Genomic DNA, 17,622 nt, shown 5'->3' with positions numbered 1-17,622 from the left:
CTCAAGCTGTCCGTCAGCAGGTCTTTGACAGCTCATAGAAGTTCTTCTTCTTCTGATTTGTGTGCGATTTTGCAGTTTAACAGAGAGAGTTTTGGCCTGAACAGTGTTAAGCTTATAGCATTTAGCACACTTAACTTCCCACAGAAACAATCATTACATTTTTACAACTATTCGTTGTGTTAGTTCTTTCAGAGCCCTAACTTTGATACATTTTTAGATGATGATGTAAATGCAGTCACTTCTTTTGTAGTTTAAGTTTTGTTTCTTTATTCGTACATTTCTTCGTAGTTATTAAGGATAATTGTTCACAGCTTCTCCGTAACGTGAACTTTTTCAAGCATGTGTGCACACCAGTCAAGTGCTTAAAGCTTAAAGCTTAAACTATGTGTCATATGTTCGACTCAAGGCATTTAAAGGGCGCCTGTTGTGCTAACTTTCAGATACACAATTGCATTTTTTGCCTTTCCTGCGACATGTTTGTTGTAAATGTACCGATCCTTAAAATTTCATGTTCAATTGTTGGAGCACAAGTGTAACATAGTGATGTCATTATGTCACGGAAGTATACAAAGGAGTCAAATTTGAGGCGTTTCAGGAAGGGGGGGGAGTGTGTTGGAGAGAACCTTTTGGATTTAAGTAGGGATGCACCGATTGCAAAAATGTCGGCCGATGCCGAGGTTAAGAATAACATTTTTGCCGATACCGATGGCCGATGTTTTACTATGTAAACTGTAATGGTAGCACAATGCAGACTAATGCAGCCTATCCCTTTAAGAGAGAGTGGGGGATACGTGTGTGCATGTGTAAGCACAAGAGAGAGGTTGAGCGAGCCATAGTAAATTTCTGGAAGTTAGCGGGAGTAGCAGCAAGTATAACAAAGTCACAAATATATACGACGGCCTCCCAAGAACACTGAAGAATGGATTTAATTTACCGATCCTCCAGAGACCCACTACACAAGGCAGAAGTCTGCAGCAGCTCCTCACAGAGGAGAGGAGACGATGTGCCGATGGTGGTAAATAGGGCTAACATCGGCCGATGCAGATGTCTCACCGATGTATTGGTGCATCCCTAGATTTAAGCCTTTGCAGAGCATTTACATGCACACAAACGTATAGAACACAGGGAAGAGAAAACCCGCAAAAAGCATAATAGGGCCTCTTTAAAGTGGACTTTTCCAACAATACAGTTCATTCCAACTCTTTTCCAATTCCAAAAATGGAATTAGAAAGTGTTTCATGTTATAAGCAAAGCTAGAAATAGTTGATCTGTGTCATTTTCTGCTTCATGTTCTTGCTTGTAGTTTCTGGAGTGTTTCATGTGTTAGCCTGCCTCGCCGGACAGATGATTGACAACTGGTAATGAATAGTGGAGACGTGAGAAACCAGCACAGCAAGAGGAAGTGCAATGAGGGAAGATAGAGAGAATAGAGTGCAGTAAATTAAAGCAGAGCTATAGAGGAAGAGTAAGAACACTATCCCCAAGACTACTTTATTTTATGGTGTAAAAGGGACTGCTTCTCACCACAAACTATCGCCCCCCTGTGACAGGTAATTATTTTGGCGACCAGCAGACCTCCCCAGAGCCACCCTGCCAACCCAATATCTGCACCGCTCTCAGGGGGCCATCTGTGCTCAGCTACCACAGATAAGTGAGAGGAATGTGTTGCAGCCATGCTGTGATGTGAGGGATTCGGCCTGGAACTTACATCCTGAAGGCTGGGACTGCACCCGGACTTTGAACATAATGGCCGAATGGAGGGTGAAGACGTTAGGAGGGCGTGGCAGACAGCAGGAGAGTCTGCATCCAGGTTGTAGGTGTGTGTGTGTGTGTGTGTGTGTGTCTGTGTGTGTGTGTCTGTGTCTGTGTTTGGCAAGGGAGGGGTTCATTCAATACAGTGTGAAATCAGAATATGCCCTATCATGCAGATGTTCACAGCAAACAAAGATTTCATGAAGTTGCATTTGACATTCATATTAGAGGGGTCGCTACCGCTCTAAATTCCAAGGTTTTTTCTTTATGTCAGAATATATATTAGTAAGAACTGAGTTGATATTGTAAGATGGCACAATAACACATTTAGCTCATAGAGGTTCTTCTTCTTCTTCTTCTTCTTGTTCTTCTTCTTCTTATTTGTGTGCGATTTTGCAGTTTAACAGAGAGAGTATTGAACAGTATTAAGCTTATAGCATTTAGCACACTTAACTTCGTTTCTTTCAGGGCCCTAACTTTGATAACGTTTTAGAATATTGTAAAATATTTTAAGTTGGCACATTTTAATCACATTTTAGAGTAAGAAACATAAACAATAAAGTCCTCAGTTTCCACTCGTGATGATTTAAATGCAGTTACTTCTTTTGTAGTTTAAGTTTTGTTTCTTTATTCATACATTTCTTTCGCAGTTATTAAGGATAAATGTACACAGCTTCTTCATTCATTGGCCACCATTCAAGTGCTTATATATAACAGCTTAAACTATGTGTCATATGTTTGACTCAAGTCATTTAAAGGGGGCCTTTTGTGATAATTTTCAGATACACAATTGCATTTTTTGCCTTTACTGCGACATTACCTAACCAATATTCGACTATTCGACGATTCGATTCGGAGAGGTCTGATTCGACTATGAACCTCGTAGTCGAATCTTCGTAAAATTTTGTTTTACAACAAAGACCATACCATTCTGACTATATGGGGTGCCCGCGGCTGCCGAGCATTAATTGTTACATAGAATGTCTTTTTTTGTTATATAAAAGCCTATTTTAATGCAAAATCTGTCTATTTTATGTTAATAAAGAGTTCCAATGATTTGTTCGTTTAAATGGTAGTCTTAGCTTATTACGGTTAGCAATCCAAATTAGCGCAGGTGAGCAGCACACAGGACCGTTAGTGTTTACGGATTTATTGACAATGGCTACTAAAAAGACATCCAAAGTGTGGAACTATTTTGAAAAGGTTAAAGATGACCCGAAGAAAGTGAAGTGTAAGTTGTGTGAGCAGGTTCTTGCATATCACACGACGACAACCAACATGGCATATCATTTGAATCGGGTAAGGCTTGTTAACTTTACAAACAAACAAACAGTTCTACCACTCTTTTATCAATACAGGCATTAAAGTATTGTTATATTATTCTATCATTTACAGGCCCCGAGATTAACGCAAAAAAAAACTTGATTTGGGACCACCACTTTCAGAGAAGAGAAAAAGGGAAATTACTGAACAGATTGCGGAGTTTGTGGCACTTGATATGAGGCCTGTGCGCATTGTTGAGGGTGGGGGATTTAAAGAACTCTTGCGCACACATGAGCCAGGCTACACCGTCCCTACAAGAGCTACGGTGATGGATATCGTGCACACAAAATATCTATCGACACGGTCAGAGATATACAGGGCAATACAGGACTGTGAAGCTGTCAGTTTCACAACTGATATCTGGACCTCGCTTCAGATGGAGGCTTATCTCACAGTCACATCACATTTCATCACTGGAGACTGGCGACTGGAGAGTTTTGTTTTAGAAACAAAAAAAATGGAGGACAGTCACACAGCCGATCACATTGCACGAGAACTGACGGAGATAATTTGCGAGTGGGACATTCCAAGTACCAAGATCGTTTCTGTGGTGCATGACAACGCAGCAAACATGGTTGCGTGCACCAACCAGTTGGTCCAGCAGCCCTCCTGGGGAAATATGAAAGGGGTGCGCTGCGCATTACAACTCTGCATAAACAGCGCTCTGAAGCAGGACCCCATTTGCCGCACTGTTGCTGCTGCAAGGCGCTTGGTTTCTCATTTCAAAAAAAGCGCAAAGGCCACCACAGCACTTCAAGATAAACAGAAACAACAGAATGTCCCTCAGCATAAACTGATGCAGGATGTTGTCACCCGTTGGAACTCTGTTTATTTGATGCTCGATCGCTTGATCGAACAGAAGGGGCCAGTTTCAGCCGTGCTCACAGATGACAGTGTGAGCAAACGGTCCGATCGTGACCTGGAGCTATCCACATCACAGTGGCGCACAGCAGAGGACATTGTCGCTGTTCTTAAACCAATGATCACTCTGACAGAGCTTTGGTCCCAAGAAAATAATGCATCCCTGTCTGCCACTGTCCCCATGCTTATGAATATTCAAAAAAGACATTTGGTGGTGCATGCGGATGACAGTCGAACCACAAAGATCATCAAGACTACGCTGTCCGAGGAGATGGACAGGCGATGGGAGCTTAAAGGGCCAGGGCTGGAAAGAAGTGTTATGTCATTTTGCACTAGTTCCAGGCTGTTGCGATAAGTTTAATTATTTATTTATTTTATCCCGATTCCCGAGTGTAAACTGTGAATTAAAAGCCAAGAAATAGGTTCTTAACTGAGCGATAAAGGCATGTTTTGGCACGTTGTTGTTTTTGAAGCCATTTTGTTCCGATTTTATGTGAACTGTTCTGATGTTTAATATGCCCAGTTTCGTTCATCTGGCAACCAGCACTTCATGGCCATGTCAGTGTTTCTCTGAGCTTTCTAAGGCTTTGTCTATGCTATTATGAGGTGTGGCAGCGAACAACATTAAATTCCACTGGATTGTGGTGGTAGGTGTGGAGTTGAAAGACAGTTGTACTACTTTCTGCTCAAAAGTTTATAACCACTAGAATAACTGAAGAAATATGCATGAATCTGTAAGTCAAATACAAAATAAAGTCAAATGTTTTGACTGTAGTTTTGTGTATGGCATACAGTCATGCTTTCCTTTTCCTTTAGGGACAGAAGTTGTCACTGAGGATTTCTTTGAACTTCTGTTGGTTCCAAAATAGTGTAGGTACACCTATTGGTTTTATTGCATACAGTATTTGCAAGTTTCTGATGTCCTCACTACTGTTTAACATGCATTGACGTCTGTTCTTACAGTTGGTATGTATACATGCAAATGATGTATCAGACTGACGTGCAAAGTCAAACAACAGAGGCGATCGACAATGTCAAACTGAGTAGACATCACACAATCAAAGACAAAACATGCACAAAGTCAAGTCACTGTGCAAAAAAAAAGAGAATAGGTGTAAACAAAGATGAAACGTGACATTGATATATGCAGTTTTGAACTGAAACTGCTGAAGTTCCTCTTCAGGATTACAACAAAAAGCAGAAAACAACCTCGATGCATATCTCATCCGTCCATCTTATCTGTTCGTTTCTAGTGTAAAAGCATTATGGATGGTTCAGACTTAGTAAACCTGAGTTCATAACTTCTAGCAGGCTATCATCATGTTAAAGGATAGGCTAAACTCAGACAAAGGACCACTGATTGATTGGTCAATCCATTTTGTGTATAAATAGATGCTTGATAGGGCAAAGATATGACATATACTGTAAAGTTTCTCTCAATGCACTTATATAATTGCAAATTGAAACCAAATTCACCATTTGATACTTTATAACAAAAACACAAACCTTGATTCAGTCTTTCCGATGTTCAAACTCCCTTTTCAATCTTCACATGTGGAGTCGGCCTTTAACTTACTTTTGTGATGGAAACTTCTGAAGCAATGGAGATGAAACTCAGAGAGACAAGGGGAGAACTGGAACTTCATGGCAAATACTGAAGGTTTATCATGAAGTTAACGGCTGGAGAATTGACAAGACAGTTGCTGCAGTCATGAGTTGACACACCGTTTGCCCGACCAATTCTGAAGATTTCTTCTGCAGTCCGAGATATTAAACAGTTCAGAGTGTACAATCAACATTCCTCATTAGCAAGACTAAACAAATATGGATCCTATATCTAACTAAAGCTGTCGTACATGAGAAAAGTATGTATGTCTGGGAACCTACGTTCCAGATAAGAAGGACTTCTAGAGGTCCCTAAACAATAAACTAATCTCATGTCAGCTTGTGCTCGGTCAGAAATTGGCATCAACAAAGCGCCCAAGCTGCCCTTCCTTAAAGGAGATTACAGCAACCCGAAGGCCAAACAACTATACCATGGGAATAGAGACGGAGGAAGGAGAACAGTATGAACTAGGTCAAAGGTTAAACACCTAAGCAAAATATTCCCTAAGAACTGCCATTTGCGTGCAACTTGGGCCAATAATATGTGTTGCACTGGACAGCAACAAGGTAGTATCCTGGACTTTTGGTTTTCAGCCAATAAACACAGTCAAAACATAAACAGACCTGTGCCTTCAAAGTGATTGTTTGGTAGTTTAACTTCTTTGTTCTTGCGCCAGTACAATGAACATGTGGTGTTCAACAAAGGACAGAACAGGCCGGGGCTTACTGGTTAGCATGCTAATTTCAGTAGACATTTCTGCAACACGCCACATGACTTCTTTGACATAACGTCGACACTTTATCTGTTCAGTGCAATGTTATAAAGAGTGGCCCCTTGATATTTTTTTTATTCCTTTGCCGCGTCCAAGAGACATAGGGGTAAGTATTTTCCCTCAACTACTAGGTCAATACAAACTGAATTCACAGTTAACAATAATAAAAAAACAAAAGAAGCAAGTACTAACAGCATGGCAAGAATACGCAAAAGTTGGCAACACTGCTAAAACTCTGAGTTTGTGTTAAAGTAAAACTAGTGTAAAATCTTCACTTGAGCTTTTAGTTTGCATAGCCATGTGTTCACTCCTTTGTTCCTTTGTATGTTGTATGCACAAAACCATCCTCTACCATTGTAAACACGAGGTACTTTCCTAAAACGAAAGTATGGAACTTTCACAATATTTTTTTTAATCCTCACTCCCACTCGAACAGTACTTTCCTTTTTAACTTGAGTACTAAGTCTAGAAACTTTTCTTGGATGCTTCTAAGGATTTTACGCCACAGCTTCCGCCATATTCCTAGCTGATGCTCCGTCGCTATAGCCTTTCTCCCGCTCTATCCCTTTTACCTCTGGCTTGTTGACCTAAAATGCATCAGCGAATGCGAAAGATAGATAGAATCAGAGGATGAAACCCACTTTATTAGTCACATACATGCACACAGCAGAGCACACACAGTGAAATCGGTCCTCTGCATTTAACCCATTATAGTACTAGGAGCAGTGGGCAGCTATTATGCAGCGCCCGGGGAGCAATGGGGAGGGGGGGATTGGATGTGTCCGGTGCCTTGCTCAAGGGCACCACAGCAGGGCCTAGGAGGTGAACTGGGACCTCTCCAAGTAGCAGTCCACCTTCCATATTTTTTCAAGTCTGTTCGGGGACTTGAACTGGCGACCCTACAATTCCCAGTCCAAGCCCCTACTGACTGAGCCACTGCTGGACAGACAGATTCCCCTGGTGCTGATAGTATTACCAGCATTGTAGAATCACTTCTTTGGCAAGGGCTTGAATGTAGCACACGTTAATTTCTACGTAAAAGTCCTCTGGCCTTAATAAAACACCATTGGTTGACTGTGATTACAGCTTTTATAACCTCTTAAGGAAGAGTCTAACAGATTAAAGTAGTTTAGAGAAAAGAAAGTGGAATGTTCTAACTGTAGGATACTAGAAAAAGAGGTACATTGTGAGTATAGAAAATAAAATGTCCTGAATCAACACAGACCTGGATAAATTAGGAAGTTATTTGTTAACCTGCAGTTTCCATATGATTGACAGAGAGCCTCTGAAGCAAACAAAAACATTTCAGTCTGAAGCAAACAAGTGTTCTTACAGCAGCTTTCTGTCATGCATCACACATCAGTAAGTTAGCCAACTCTGCATCAGGTCAGCCAACAGTCAGTGCTTAGTTTCTTCAGTGTCTTCAGTCAGTAAGTTCATGATGTGGCCAAGCAGGCAGGCAGGCAGGCAGGCAGGCAGGCAGGCAGGCAGGCAGGCAGGCAGTCAGTGTTTGGGTGAGCATAAATAAAACATGTACAACTGTTCAAAATAAGGCTTTAGAAGTATTGAGCTCCTCAGTTCCTCTGGGCACAACAGAACTCATATTCCATTTTTCTTCTTTCAGAAAACGTACTCTCGCTGCATTACCTTATCGTTGCCCCCCTATCTTTCTGTCTGTTTCTCTGCATATTAGTGGCTTTACAGGGTTGGAATAACAGACTGATCCTGTTAATTAAATACATCATCTTATTTTCGGGTTCCTCTACTGTGACATGTTTCCATGCTCCAATGTTCAAAAAGCTCTTTATTGTTCTTGTATTGCCTCTTTTCACCCTCTGTCTGAAACCAGAGCCCAGTCCACTCTGATTGGTTAGCTGGCCAGCTCTGTTGTGATTAGTGAAACGCTTATAGACGTCCCGTCCCTAAAGCTGCATTTACATGATATACGATTTGGTCCGTGCTCACCGCGAGGTTGCGCCTTGCAGTAAAAATAGCCAGTTGCTACCTCCCCTGCTAGCTTGCACTGCTGTTATCTGATTGGTTGTGTGTAGAAAGTTCAGTGGTAAAGAGGTCAAACTTGAAATAATTTGAACTTTGAGCGCAGTGCTCGGTGACTGCGTATATGTGAGTGCATCTGAAGCCTATCACGTACAATGTGTTGGAGAGCTAGCCAATAGAAATGCAAGTGTTACATAGTGATGTCACTATGTTACAGGGGTAAACAAAAGAGTCCAATGGAGGCGTTTCATGCAGGGGGGGAGTGTGTGGGAGAGAAAATTGCGATTTTTTTTGCCTTTGCAGCCCATTTACATGGAGCCTTGCATGGCCTTTACAAGGAGCAACTATGGCAGCAAAGAAGTGCAGACGTCTTTCAATTGGAACGTTGTCAATCCAACATGTTGATGTATCCTTGGGAAAGATATTTAACCCCTGCTTGCTCCCGATGGCGTGGCCAACAGTGTGTAAACGTGTGTGAATGTTCAAACCTTGAGCAAATGTCGCACATTGCTCTGTATGAAAAAGGTTTGAATGGGTGCATTATAACTTGCAGTATGTATAGTGCTTTGAGGAGTCTGATAAAGACTGGATAAAGCTTTATGAATACAGTCCATTTACCATTCAACCGTTTACATGCACAAAATCCTGTATAACACTGAAGGGAAAATACAAAAAGCATAATATGGCCTCAATGTCAAGCCATAAAGACAGCACGAATATCATGTCATTTTTATTTTCTGTTATCCTTTTCACATGCCAGATCCCATACTGGAAACAGACATTTTCCTCTTGAAGTTCACTGGGTTCATCGTGTCGTGTTACTCCATTTTCTCCTCGGCTGCCATCTCTGTTTATTTGACCGCCTTCAGTGGAAAAAAGTCATCTCTATTCTGTGTGCCTGTTTCACACACACTTCCTTTCCGCTTCCTCTCTCTGCTGAGCCGTTAAAAAACACTCAGTGCGCCGCTCTATACGTGCCCCGGCAGAAGGTGCAGTGTACTCTGGCGACTATAGCAACTTATGAGTTATAGCCCTGCAAGAGAGCCTGGAGCTGAAACACACTCAATGGAAAGGGGAGGGGGGAGGGTTGTCTTCCGTTGTTGGTGACACTGCAGTGTGTGTGTGAGTGTGTAGGTACAGGGTGTTGCATTACTCTTTGGACCCCATGCGTCTATCCTCCAGTTTTCCATGCTCTATAAAGACGGCGCTGATTGATTTGAGGACATGTATGAAAAGGTGAAAAGATGTCATTAGCTTGTGTGTAGATTTTTTTTTATAAGACAAAGTTGTCTTCAACTTTAAGGAGATGTAGTCCAACACACCTCCCAGCAAAGCCAAGCTGTGCCTCAAGCCTTTTAACTCAAGCCTTTAACTCATTAACTCAGGCATTGTACTTATCAAGTTACTTTACTTAAGTGTTACTAAATACTGAGAAAACTGTATTACTCTCATTGCTGTATCCATTTAGCCACTATAGTTTCTCATAAGATTGTTTTTTTTAATAAAACACAAATAATAATTAAAGATTAAACCTGTGCTTTTTTTTGTAACCTTGATGGTGTTGTATCCATCAAGAATAAAGAAATCAAGAAAATATAGGAGTACTGATTACTGAAAAGATTTAACCTGGGGCTTGTCGCAGGGGTAATTATAGATACATCTTATCTCATCGTTATAGTACTAAACTACCTTTTTATTGGCCTTTTTAACCTAGGTAAATGTTTGAATACTGCTTTTTTATAATAAGTTTCTGGCACGTTGTATGCTTCTATTCATTACTGCTCATGATTAAAATGCAACCCATTCTTCTGGATTCCTGTACCATTACAATGCATACTTATGCAGTTTTAATTGACATTTATACATCAAAGATTAAAGGGGCCCTATAACCCTTTTGTGGTTTTTCCTTTCCTGTGTGCTATATATATTTCCAGTGCATGTAAATGGTCTGCAAAGGCAAAAATCCCAAAGTTCCCTCCAGAGGGAGTTTCTCTCCCACACCTTGCTGGAAATGCCTCCATTGGAGTCCTTTGTTTACTTCCCTAACATAGGAAATCACTACGTAACACTTAACAACTCTATTGGCTAGCGCTCCAACACATTGTACATGATACGCTAAGGGGCGGGACATTTCCGACATATCTCTAAGCAGTTGACCAGTCACACAGAGCCGGCCAGCTAACCAATCAGAGCAGACTGGGCTCTGGTTTCTGACGGAGGGTGAAAAGAGGTGCTGCAGTACAGGCAGTATAACAAAGATAGGGAGCTTTTTGAACATTAAAGCATGGAAACAGTAGAGGTACAAAATACAAATATGAACCTGAAATAAGCAGAATATGGCCCCTTAAAAAAAACTAGCTTCAAAAAGGTTTATTAAAAGTTATTGAAGTTACTGACATAAATTGAATTAGGTCAAGTTTACTTTTATTTTCACAAAGGCTTTTATACCAGATTCCTGGGAAAAAGAAGAAATAGTGAAAACACACTTTTGAAATGAACTTTAAGTGTGTAACATTTTTCTAACAAGACGAGTGTAATAACAACCTTCAGAAGAAAGAGACGCCAACATATTTAAACACCTAGATTGGTGACTTTTTTATGGATATACCTTATACTGGTTGAAACATCATTAAGTAGATTTCCTTTTAGCTAATTATGGAATCTACCGTAATTTTCGGACTATTCAGCGCACCTGAATATAAGCCGCATATGTTTATAAGCCGCATATGTTTATAAGCCGCAGGTGCCTACCGGTATTTCCTTTTCCAACTGCCAGATCGATCGCCTTCAACTTGAAAGCTGCATCATATGCATTTCTCCGTGTCTTTGCCATGATTAGGGTGACAAAATGACTACCGTAATCAGAATGATGGGAAGTTTGAGCACGCTCGATTTACGTCACATTATGTGACGGTGCTCAGTTTTTTGTCTATTTTTTTTTCAAAATCCCATTTTGGCGGCACGAAGCTTGTGAAAGCGGGAAAAATCCATAAATTAGCCGCGTCATTGTATAAGCCGCGAGGTTCAAAGCGTGGGAAAAAAGTAGCGGCTTATAGTCCGGAAATTACGGTTCTCAAATTCCTATGTGTGAGCATTTCTATTGAACAGTTTGTGGATGGAACTTGTGCTAATCTGAAACAAAGAGGCTACAGCAAACTCACTTATTATCATAATCAGAACCACAATCAATAAATTGTTATGGTCGAATTAAAAAAGGCCTAAGCAAGACAGCGAGATGGGCGGGAGGGAACTTTTGATGATGCAACTGGGTAGTAAAGCAAGTAAACACCATCACCTGACTCCTCTCCTCTTAGACAGGAATAGGGAGAAAGTTTCACACAAAAGGTGAGCCCAGTATGCCGATCTACCCTTTTCCATTCATCTCTCTCTCCCTTATCTCCCCCTTCCTCTGTCCTCTTCGTCCCCTCTGTCCGTCCCCTCTGTCATTCTCACTGTCCCCTCTGTGCTCCTGCTTTGTCTGGGTCCGGCCAGAGTCTGGCAGACCCAGACAAAAGAATACTGCCTGTCATGGAGCAAGAGCTAAGGTCTTGGTTCTCCAGGGAGACGGTTTGGTGGGGCAGCAAGAGTGTCAGGGTTGGAAAGGCATTGTCAGAGCCGTGGCTATCCATTGTTGTTTCTGATCCAACGCCTACCTCACCCATCTCTTCTGTCTCTCATTTCCTTCTGTGTCCTGGTTTGCCCAGGTCTTTTTTCTTTTGCAAAGGATGGGAATTAGAAAAAGGAAATAAGCCTGTTTAGCTGAGTGGCTGATTTAAGCTTCGGTGGTGTTACGTGCTATCTGCTCCTCCTCTGGTTTTTAATACCACAGTGTGTGTGTGTGTTTGTGTGTGTGTGGGGGGGGGGGCGGAAGCTTCGAGACAGTGTTGGTCCCCCAATCACTCAGTACAACTTTCTGATGCATAAAGCACATTCTAGAAGTAGTAGTTTTGGGATGTAACATTGTGGCCATTGAGGGTGAGTAAGGACATTCAAAGATTCAAATACTTTATTGTCGTATTCAGTAGCTACAGTTTAGATATGGCAATGCAAACCTTAAATCCCAAGCACCTCCAACAATGCAACAAATAAAATAACATAGTGCAAGAAGTAACAGGAGTACAATAAGATTGTGCCGATTATGTTGCAAGACCATGTGCAAGCAATGCAGAGGAAGTATATACATGCCAACAATGAATAAGTAAGCTAAATGTTGCAGAGAATGTTGTAAGTGAAGACATTAACTCAGGCATTGTACTTATTGAGTTACTTTACCTAAGTGTTACTAAATACTGAGAAAACACTGTGGTACTGTCATTCTACATTCATTTAGTTTCTTATAAAATTGTTTTAAGTCATAAAACACAGATAATTGTTAAGGATTAAACATGTGCTTTTTTTTTCATATGTAAGAGTAAGGTTTCCTTTCTTCACTTCTTGATTGTTTCATTTAAATAAGTGTCAGTTGAATGTTAAAAATATAGAAATACTGATTACTGAAAAGTTTGGGTTTAAATTTGGGTTTCAGAAAATGTTCTTTTGTCCTTAATCAGCGACCACTCAGATTTAACCTTGGGCTCTCCGCAGAGGTAATTATAGTACCCCACTACTTTATTGTCTAATTCTGGCTTTTTATTGGCTTTTTTATCTAGTCAAATGTTTGAATAGCGCATTTTTATTTGTATTTTATTTTTACGTTATATTTTACACAAGTAAAGAATCTGTTGGTTAAGGTTTTTTTTAAACATATTTACAACAAAACAACATTTAAATCTATTTTAATGTCAACTAGCTTTCTCTGAGCCTGTTGGCTGCATTAGAGTTTGGGAAATACTTATTTATTTATTCAAAATTGAATTAAATTTCCGTGTGAGGTATGGACATTAGTTTTTTGGTTTGCAAAGTATTTATTTTCTGTCTAAAAACATCCAGGTTAAAAAAAAATAACGATAATCAAACAAACAACAGCACAAAACATGTAAGCATGATTTATGACCAATTCATTCAGTTCCAATTTCCAATATTGACGAGGACATCTCCGTAGTATCATCAATGGTAGCTTTTGAAATTTAAAGGAAACATTGATCCACATTAGATAGCAGCCCTGTGATCTTTCAGAAGTACCCTTAACTTTGACAAGGTAACAGTTTGTCTACTTCAAGCCTGCCTTTGTCTTCAATTTGAAAAGTTCTGGTATATCTTGGTCAAATATCAGTCAGTGTACATCAGATGCCAGTCATCTCTCAGAGACAAAAGTTCAAGCATGACTCAGCATCTTTACGATTTCTCTGGAGACTACAAACCGGAGTTGAGGAATCATGTCAAACTGTAGTTGAACTGCTCCTTGTTTGATCGATTTGTTGAATATTGAAGCTGTTACCATACATTAATCATACTGAGAAAAACAATGCCTGCTGTGCGAGGATTAGAATACAACACATTGAAGAGAGGCCAAGGGTTTTGGATTTTATTAAAGATTGGAGATGTCTGGTGTTGTTGCCTCTGCATATTTTACTCTTTTGCGGCGAGTGTTGCTATGCAGCAGTGTGGAGACAAATTGATTATGCAGTCCGGAGCCCAGACAGACGATTGTCTCCTGCCCTGCTTTGATTTGCTGAAATGTCATTCTGACTGATGCCAGCGGTGATAATTTCCTCCCTGGCACAGTAAACACTAAATATTTACTGAGTGTGAATAGTCCGTGGCTTAATCTGATTCATACGGTAACATTTACAGAGAAGTGGTCTGGAAAATAAATGCTCTCCACATTGTGGCAAACGGAAATAGCTTTTATGTTTAATAGCTTCTCACATGGTTTCTGTACCTTTTAAACTGATAGAACACATGGAAAAACTGAAACACGACTTTAATTAAATGTGTAATGTCAACAGATTTGACATAACTGTATTAGGTTAGTTGAAAGAAATACAATTAAGTTTAAATTCAAATGTTTAGGGTTCAACTTAATATTATTGCTTTCAAACAACCACTTAGTTTGGGAAATTTGTTAACATAATACATTTAGTTAAAGTCAACGTTTTCAGTGCAGTTTGATGGGTTGCTTTTGAATTTATTTATCATACAAATGGTAAGAAACACACATCTGACAACAATGTGTTTTCTCTTTATGAACCTTAATCTGCAATTTCCGCACAAAGTTTCAATTCGTATCAAATATTATATGTTAAATATTATAAAAAACCAAGTGATTTTCAGGGATTTCTAAATGTCTCGCAGTAACAGTGCCACAGCAGACGATGTGCTGTTACTGCCTGTACTGTAGTGTCTCTATTGCACCAGCAGATGGGGAAAGGAAACGTCTTAATGTGCTGAATGGAAGCGTGTACAGCAGCAGAGGGAGACGACTGCAGGCTTCATTCTGCTCTGTTAGCCGATTTTCTGTTATTCAATTAGACGAAAGTAGTCAACTAGGGATATTGCCATTATTTTCCAAATGCACAACTTCTATGGATTTTTCTTTTTTAACAGATCAACTCCTTCAGGATTTAACTTAATAATATGTCTCAGTATAAAAAGATACATTTTGCTATAAAACTTCTTGATTAAGGTAGAACAAATATATTTACTTTTCAATAATTGTTTTGAACATTTCCGTTGTCAATATAACACCTTTTTTGATTTGCCAAAGTCAATAAACTGTTAAATTCATCTTTATTTCATCTGATAAAAAATATTATAACTTGTTCATTTAAATAAAAATAAAAATAAGTTCAAGCTACAAAAAAAGTCAAAGACTTTACATTGTAGAACTTAGTACTTTCTTTCTTATCAAACTGAATCAATGGGATTACACAACAATGTAAATGTCATATCATTATTATTACTTATTCTTATAGTAGTATATAAATAGGATTGTTAAATAATATTTGAATCAAATCAAATTTTGCATTCATTCTCAGGGTTTTCCTCAATCTCTAATTATCTTTTATTTTAAAGCACCACACTCCAAATACCCTCAACAGAAATGTAAAATTTAAGATGTGTGAATCTCCAAAAGTTTGCAAATAGCATCAATTATTATTGTGTTCAAATTGTCATGACAACCTTTTTATATTTCATCTTTAATCATTTGACTTTAATAACGGCTCTTCCACACGGCCCTCCGTCGCTTTAGCTTGATAAAGTTAAGATTGATTTAAATAGCATACAGGGGGAGGGGGGGGGTGGTCGAGTTACCCCGGCGCTTTAGAAACGCACTATACATACAAGATAAGCGACACACACACACACACACACACACACACACACACACACTCACTCTGCCGTTCTCTCAAACGCGCATACACTCCCTCCCTGTAAGGAGTGTCTCTGGGAGATGATTTCCTTCCCTTGCCGTCGTCCCCCTCGCTCCCCCCACCCCCTGGCGATGGCCCCCCTCCCCTCTGCTACGCAGTGTAAACACAGTGTTCCAGAGGAATGTTGGACTCCCTGACCTCCGCTGCAGTTCACTCGGTTCAGCTTGGCCGCGCTGTGCTCCAGCATCAGCAGCAGCAGCCCCCTCCTCACCCCCCCCCCCCCGCCCACCCCCTCCAGAGCCCCTTCACTCTCGCAGTTTTTCCCCCGCCTTGCCTCTCTCCTTCTCCTTGTCTCGACACTCCTCTTCTTCCTCCTTTTTTTTCTTCGTACCCCTCTTTTCTTTTCTTTTCTCTCCTCTCCACCTCCACCACCACCTCTCTTTTTCTTCCCTTCCTCACCCCCCCGCCCCTTTCTTTCTTTCCCCATTTCCACTTTACCTCGCAGTCAGGTGCTATCCTCTTCTTTATGTATGGTTTCTTCCAAAATGACAGAAGACCTGCAGCATGTTGTAGATTTTACCAACAATGTTTCCTATGCAAACATGATGAATGCACCCAACACACACACACACACACCTTTCTCCAACGCCATTGTGTGCACAGCCTGGCGCGTGCACCCCTCCCTTCCCTCACCTCAGCCCACAGTGGACCGAGGTTCCTAGAAACAGGATACGGAGAGACAGAGGCTTAAGTGTCTCTACTGCACTGCAAGGTGTCGGAGGGAAGAGAAAGCAAAGGGGTTACACGTGCATCCCGCCTCTCTTCGGTTTGATTACCAAGGGTGGCAAGATGTGGCCAGAGCGGACATGTGCTGCCGGCAGTTTCCCCCTGACCGCGCCGCGTTTTCAACGTGCCGAGGTTCAGGGGGTTTAATTGCTGCAGGATATAGCAGATTATAAATACATGCAGCCGGTCATCGCAGGTCGCGTTGAATGAGAGCGTCTGGCGGAATCAGAGACCGTTTGTGTATTTGTAATGGATGCTGCTAGTGCTGCAGGGGCTACGAGGGGGCAACTGCGTCCCAGCCAGCAAATCAGCCGGGTAGCTTTATAGCCAGTCTCTCTGTGTGTTTGTCAGGCTGCCAGCTAACCTGAGCGATGTAGTTAAACGTTAAAGAATTCATAACAGAATTACCTCTGTCATATTGAAGTATTGCACATAAGCAGTATTTTATTGTAGAAGGTAGACATAGTACCTACTTTTAAATACTGTACATGACTTTATATATCCTGCTGTTTGTTAGTTTTTATCCCTTTGCCAGTACATGATTTAATAAACCCTGTACATGTTTTTGGTTATCTTTCTAAATTAAATGTTAACACACATTTAGGAGAGCAAAGCTTAGCTTTGAAACAATCAAATTAAGTATAATTACTCCCAAATTTTGCAGTACTTAAGTACTACTGAGTTTGAGTCCACTAAACTCAAACAAAGAAGAGCAGAACATAAAAGTGCTATAACATATAAAAAGAGATTTCCTCAGCAGAAATGATCCATCTTCTCTCTTAAGAACATGGTTATTAAAAAAGGTAAGTTTCAAGTTTTGTTTTGTGAGATGCTTAAAAAAAGGATGTTCATGTGACACTTACACAACCCGTTTCATAACAACCCCGTGTCTTGAGTCGTACCGGTGGGTTCTGGGTAACGTTAACTGATTGTTGTGTCGGTGCTAAATGGATAATCAATCAATCAACCCCCCCTCCGACCATCCATACCTCCATCCATCCATCACGTTGCAGTTATAAAGCCCAATATCATTACTTTTCATTGAAAATTGGAGATCTGATGGATGGATGGATTTTAAATATATATATTTTTAAAGGACGATGATGGTATGGTCTGGTAAACTTGGTACCAATAGTCAACTATTGATCACATGACACATCAAATGTTTGTACTTCATACAAGAAAACAACAGCAGATATATTTGTGTTGTATTTTTAAATAACAAAACTTCAAAGTCATCATCTGCATCATCAGCCTGACTTCTTTCTTTC

The 17,622-nt window shown here is 40.4% G+C and overlaps 1 long non-coding RNA gene across 5 annotated transcripts in view; it reads left to right on the top strand.

The window, feature by feature from the left end:
* The window catches only part of LOC134880631 (uncharacterized), an 89,438-nt gene that overhangs the window by 14,801 nt on the left and 57,015 nt on the right, over nt 1-17,622 (top strand). The window contains exon 2 of one of the 5 annotated variants that reach the window (XR_010167947.1): nt 1,551-1,817. The exons of the other annotated variants lie outside the window; for them this stretch is intronic. This is a non-coding gene — a long non-coding RNA (uncharacterized LOC134880631). The remainder of the gene's footprint in view (nt 1-1,550; nt 1,818-17,622) is intronic. 5 annotated transcript variants of the gene reach the window in all.

The sequence above is a fragment of the Eleginops maclovinus genome, chromosome 18 (genome assembly GCF_036324505.1).
Source record: "Eleginops maclovinus isolate JMC-PN-2008 ecotype Puerto Natales chromosome 18, JC_Emac_rtc_rv5, whole genome shotgun sequence".
NCBI classification, from domain to species: Eukaryota; Metazoa; Chordata; class Actinopteri; order Perciformes; family Eleginopidae; genus Eleginops; species Eleginops maclovinus.
Note: the sequence above shows the minus strand (reverse complement) of the source record. Positions and strands in the feature narration are given on the sequence as shown.